General features: G+C 35.8%; 1 pseudogene; it reads left to right on the top strand.

Moving 5' to 3' along the window:
- The first annotated feature begins 418 nt into the window (after positions 1-418).
- Positions 419-5928, top strand: LOC149566266 (scarecrow-like protein 1; annotated as a pseudogene).
- The last annotated feature ends 794 nt before the right edge of the window (positions 5929-6722 follow it).

The following is a 6722-nucleotide window of genomic DNA, read 5'->3' as shown; positions in this document are numbered from 1 at the left end:
TATATAGTAGCAAGTCCCACAAAACCAATAAGTGGTATTACATAAACCATGTGCTAAAACCATGTGCTACCTAACCCACTGACCCCACATTTAATATTGGGCATTTAATTCTTTTCCCCAATATTAAATAATTACATAAAATATTATCACAATGTTACAATACAACTCGTCAAGAATATTCCATGGGAATCTTTACATGTTGCACGTCCATCTAGGCACAACATTACATAACAAAATAAAATATAACAATATTATGCAATGTTTGCAACACCCATTATCTGAACAATCTCTAATAGAGATAAATCAAGACAGTGTTATGAGGTTCATTTACAGATTTTTTTTATCCATATCTTGATGGATTTTAGAAGTGATTTCAAAAGGCAGTCAACCCCAGTTATTACTCACTTTTCTAGATATGATGGGAAACAAGGATCAAGAATCACCCCTGATACAGTCCCATGAGTTGGATAAGCTTAGCAATTGGGAAGACATGCTGGTTGTTCTTCAGCATAAAGCCAAATTTTCCAAACCTTCTGAGGCAAAGCTCAAATTTGTGGTTTCCCATCTCTCAATCTCAATGGCTAAGAAAATTCTTGATGAAATTGTTGTTCAAGAAGAGGAAAATGAGTGTGAAGATCCAAGGGAAACATATATTCAAACTATGGACAATATTGCACAGAATTCAACTACTGATAGGGATCTCTCGGCTTTACTTTTATATTCTTTCATTATTGATTTGACTACATCCCCTCAATTGGTGGAGATTCCAAAGGTTGTGCATGATTTTGATCTAAAAAATACAACTGATCAAGTTCTCTAGGATAATTTAGCATTTACGGCTGAACCAATTATTGCCTTTGCAATTGGTTGGCCATAGTTGATTATTCATTTAGAGAACCCAACTATTCTAGTTAATATGAAGCAAGATTCATACTTTATCCCTGATCAAGAAGAACAAACATCTCATAATGGTGACTGCAATAATGACAAGATGGTTTTTGACTATTCTAAAATCCTTTCTATTGCTCAAAGTCCTATGGTAGAGTCTGAAGTTAAGAAAACACCCAAGAAAAGAGGAAGAAAACCTAAGTCTTCTAAGACAAGAGAAGAAATTGAGGCTAGTTTACAATCAACTCTTGAGGATACTTTTACTTCACAAAAAAGAAGCTTGAGGAGAATAGTGTGTTCTCCTCGACCTCAATGAAGATTCTTACTTGGAATGTTAGAGGCATCAATGCCTGTGACAAACGACATCGAGTCAAACAACAACTTGATTCTTTGTCTGCAGATATTATTCTTTTACAAGAAACAAAGCTATCAGCTGATACATATAATAAGACAGTTAGCAATTGGTCATCTTGGAATTTAGCTCATTCTCCAGGTACAAGAGCATTAGGTGGGCTCACAACACTTTGGAACCCAAAAATAATATCTGGTCACTCTATTAAACATGGAAATAATTGGCAACTACTGCATTTTAAACATTTTGATCTATCCTTTCAGATTATTAATATTTATGGTCCCTCTTCTACATAAGAAAAAAGAATGTTATGGGAACATGTGTCTCAGATTATACAAGAACATGTTGAGGAGAATTTCATTATAGCAGGTGATTTTAATGCCATTGTCAGTCTTGAGGAAAAGAAAGGAGGAATATGTCCACCACCTAGAGCTATAGTAGATTTCTAGAATTTCATATCTAACAACCAGCTGATTGACATTATTCCTCTACAAGGTAAATTTACATGGACAAACTGTAGATAGGGTTTTTTACAAATTGCTGAGAGGCTAGACAGATTCCTTGTCTCCCAATTTTAGAAATTATTACAATTTTTGGCCTCTACTGAAGTTCTTCCCTTTTCAGATTCTGATCATTACCCAGTGGTGCTTAATATTTATGTCCCTTCTTCAGTTATACGACATAAATTTGCATTTAATTTTCAGCATATGTGGTTTAGACATCCACACTTCCTCCCATTATTGAAACAATGGTGGATTTCTACTCCATATGTGGAGGGTAATAGAATGTTTCAATTCTATAAAAAAACTTCAATTCTTGAAATCTTAGATTATTTTATGGAATAAGCATGTGTTCAAAAATGTTTTTTCTGAAAAGGGTCAAGTGGTTAAGAATTTAGAGGATGTTCATTCTCACATTATCCTTAATGGTTTGACTCCGGATCTATATGTTAAACAAAAAGTATTATAGGTTGAATGGGAGGAGCTTTGTGGTAGAGAAGAAGCTTATTGGAGGAAAAAATCTTGGGAATCATGGCTTCAGGAGGGAGATAAAAATACTAAGTTTTTCCACATGTCAGTCAAACAGAGGAGAGCTTCAAACACTATTTTTCAAATTGGAAGCTCATATTCTAATGAAATTTTGTCAAATGCATCAAGTATCCAGAATGAGGGTGTTAAATTTTTCAAAAATCTACTAGCCCCAGCTCCAAATGATCAACCATCCCATGTTCTCATTGAAGAGATGCTCTTTGTAATCCCTTCCTTGATTACCTCACAAGATAATGCTTTTATGATTAGACCTTTTACTTTGGGTGAGATAAAGGATGTGGTGTTTTCTATGTCTTCAGATAAAGCTCGCAGTCCAGATGGTTTTACAGTTGGATTTTTTTAGAAATGTTGGGATTTTATTTCTTTTGATCTTCTCCTCGCAATGGAGGAATCAAAAAAGCACAGCTTCATGCTTAAGAATTTCAATTGCACCAATATAGCCTTGATTCCTAAATCTTTATCTCCGAGGACTTTTGCAGATTTCAGACCAATTTCCTTCTGCAAAACCATATATAAGATATTCACCAAGGCTATATATTTAAGATTATAGAAGTTTCTCACAAAAATTATCTCTCCTCAGCAATGTGGTTTTGTCCCTGGGATTGAGACCATGGAAGGAGCTCTTGTTGCACATGAAACATTGCATTCTATTAACTCTCACCAGCTTCCATCATTCGTTATCAAATTGGATATGGTTAAAGCATATGACAAGGTCAATTGGAATTTCTTGTTTAAGGTACTTCTCAAGTTTGGTTTCTCTCCTAAGTGGTGTAAATGGGTTAAGGCTTGTATTTCTGGAGCAATTTTTTCAGTCATGATCAATGGGGTTCGTTCGGGTTTTTTTCCCTCTTCCCAAGGTGTAAGGCAGGGCGATCCACTATATCCCTCATTATTTATTATTATGTTAGAGGCCTTCAGTAGATTGATTACTTCTAGACACATGAATGGATGTTGGAAAGGAATTCAATTGCCTAGATCTACAATATCCATCACACACTCTTTATTTGCATATGATACCCTATTATTTGGGTTTGCTTCTCTTCAGGAAGCTAGATCAATTAAGCAAGTCCTTGATCATTATACTATTATTTCAGGTCAGAAAATTAGTATTCCTAAATCAATAGTTTACATCTTCTTCACCACTGAATTTCTTTCAGACAAGATTGCTAACATTTTGGGCTTCTAGCAACAATTGTTACCATCAACATATTTAGGACTCCACTTTTTTATGGGACCTAACAAGGCTGTATACTGGAAATCAATCACTGATAGAATCAAAAATAGGGTTTTAGCATGGAAAGCTAGATGGCTTTCCCTCTCGGGTAAAATTTTACTCGTTAGATCTGTCCTCTCAGTTATACCAAACTTTTTCATCTCTGTGTTGCAGGCTCCCTCTTCAGTGTTTAAACTGATTAGACAAATAATTACTAAATTCTTGTGGTATGGAAATATGTATGAACATAGAAAAATCCCATTAATTTCATTGGAGGATATGATGCATGACAAAAATTGTGGTGGAGTGGGTCTCCATAACTTGGCAATTAGAAATCAAGCTTATGGTGGAAAGTTGATTTGGCAAATGATCCACAAACCAAATAGTTTATGATGTCAGATTATGCAATCTAAATATCTTGACTCCTTAGATCCTCTTCAAATCTTAACTACTTCAAACTTACCTCATGGCTCTGAAATATGGAAGTTTATGACTACATCTAGAGATGTGATACTTGACTATGTTTCTTGGCAAATTAATAATGGAGTTCGAGCATTATTTTGGGAGGATTCATGGAATGGCCTTCCTCCTCTGGTTGCTAGACAAGAGTTTTCATTTTTCATTCAGATATTTAAAGACAACTGGGGAGATAGAGTTGTGGATTATGTGTCTCAAGTGGATCCTCTATCTAACAAGGTCAATTGGAAAGATCCTTCTAATTTGCCTATACCAGATCATATTGGTGTTTTATTTAATTAGGTTGTTAGTGATAGGGATGTGTTCTTTCTTGGACAAGAAGATAGGATTTTTTGGGCCCCTGCTATTAATGGATGCTATTCAATCAAAGATGGATATTTGGCTCTTATCAATTTATAGAATAATTTGATTAAGAAAAGGGTGTCTTTTTTTTGTTGGAATGATTGTACATTGCCTAAAGCAAGTTGCTTCTCTTGGCTAGCACTTCAAAAAAGGCCATTAACAAGTGACAGGTTAGAAAGATTCAATATTTCCCAACGATTTAAATGCCTTCTATGTGGGCAATTTTTTGAAAATGTTGATCATGTTTTTCTTCAGTGTGCTTTTGCCCAAGATTGTTGGTTGTTTCTTCTTGGCAAACTTAGCTTTTCAATGCCACTGCCAAACTCCTTGTGGGATTTATTTGAATCCTGGCCAGTGTTACATGCAAAATCTCTTTTATCACCCATCTGGAAAGGTTCCCCATCCTTGGTTGTTTGGGCTTTGTGGTGGGAAAGGAACAAGCGTATCTTCAGGCAGGAGAAATCTACAGTTAGTGCTGTCACTGACATAATTGAAAAATCAATTTCTGAATTGGTTATAACTAATATTAGGAAGAGGTCATTGCTAATTTTTTTCTCCAAATGGGATAATCAAATTCTCAAAGACTGGAAGTTTATATCTATCCCAAATCTTTTAAGCCTAAAAAATACATTGAAGAAAGACAGATTGAATGTGATATGGCATCCTCCAGAATAAGGTGTTATTAAGCTAAATTTCAATGGTGCATCTCGTGGCAATCCAAGGATGTCTAGTATAGGCGTGTGTTTATGTAATCATTTGGGCATACCTCTTTATATAAAATCTTCACATATTCCATGGGGCAGTAGTAATAATGCTAAGGTTTCAGCTTTGCTCCTTGGCCTTGTTTCAGCATTATCTATGAAGATATCTCATCTCCAAGTGCAAGGGGACTCTCTTATTATTATTCAGGCTTGTATTAAGAGACAAATTCAATGTAGAAGTTTGGCTTACAAGCTAAAACAGGCTTGGTGCATAATTGATGCTTTTGAAAATTGCATCCTCAATCATACTTATCGTGAAGGTAACCAATTGGCCAACTACCTCTCAAATTTAGGATGTGATGGTAAAGAACTGGACTGTTGGGATCCAAGTACACTGGTGGAGCTATACCCAAATTTATTGGATATCATTTACAAGGAATAAAGTTTATCATGATTTTTCATTTGGCACTCATGGTAAAGTCTCTAAATCCTAAAGTAGTCACTGTAGTGGAACAAGAGGTAAATACTAATACTGCACCTTTCTTGCCTCTATTTGTGGAAGCTTTAAACTATTATTCAATAGTCTTTGAATCTTTGGATACTTCACTTCCAAGGACTACCAGAGACCATATGAATGTTGAAAAGCATTGCCTCACCTGAGATATTGTCAACATAGTTGGTTGTGAAGGAGCAGACAGAATTGAGAGGTATGAGTTAGCTAGAAAATGGAGGGCCAGACTGATGATGGCAAGTTTTAGTGGGTATCCACTCAGTGCCTCTGTGAACGACATAGTCAACTCACAACTACAATCATATTACAGTAGCTACAAGCTTAAGGAAGAAGGGGGAGCTCTATCTTTTTGATGGCTAGGCAGAATTCTCATTACAACATCTGCTTGGCATTGAGAATCTAGTAACTTATTATTGTTCTTGTACAAAATATTCTTATTATGATTTATAGACAACATTGCAGAGGTTGCATATTTCTTTGGCATTGACGTTGACAATTAATTTATATCAGACAACTGTGCACAACAGTACCAATCTTTTGATGGGAGCATTGAACCTGGCATCAAGAAAACATTGCCTTTGTTCTATTGTGCAATCAGAGAAAGTATTAGGGAAGGCATTTACATATAATAAATATTTTGCATGGTGTTGATGCTTGTGAAAGTTAGTGATGGAGATATAAGTTTCTAAACAGTCAAGAGTAGAAAGTTCCATTTAATTGGGGCAATCAATGACGGGATCTAAGCAATCTGCATGGTCACAAGCATACAGTCCTCTCTATGGTGGCGTGGCTTCCATTCCACGAGGAGTTTTTTGTGAGTAGAAGCTGGGATGGATCCTTTATACACTGGCTTGTTGGGAATGAACTTCCTGAAGTCAAGACACATTATGCACAAGAATGTGTTGTATGGGATCTTGCATGGAATTTGATGGGCCATATCCTCTGCAGTAGATGTACAGTACATGGTGTTGGGTTCAGCATCTCAAGGTGTACAACCAGGAGGGCCTCATCCTCCTCTTGCTCCACATCCATCAATTGCTTCATTAAGTCAACAAATGTTTCAGCAGATGCAATAATTCTTTCATCACTACAACAATTACAACATCAAATGATTCCTCAGCTTATTGAAAAATCAAAAAAATTTAGTCGAAAAGGTGAAGAAAATGCTTAAAATGACAAGGTGACTAGT

The sequence above is a fragment of the Cupressus sempervirens genome, chromosome 3 (genome assembly GCF_028749045.1).
Source record: "Cupressus sempervirens isolate cs-2001-9-10 chromosome 3, ASM2874904v1, whole genome shotgun sequence".
Taxonomy (NCBI): domain Eukaryota; kingdom Viridiplantae; phylum Streptophyta; class Pinopsida; order Cupressales; family Cupressaceae; genus Cupressus; species Cupressus sempervirens.
Note: the sequence above shows the minus strand (reverse complement) of the source record. Positions and strands in the feature narration are given on the sequence as shown.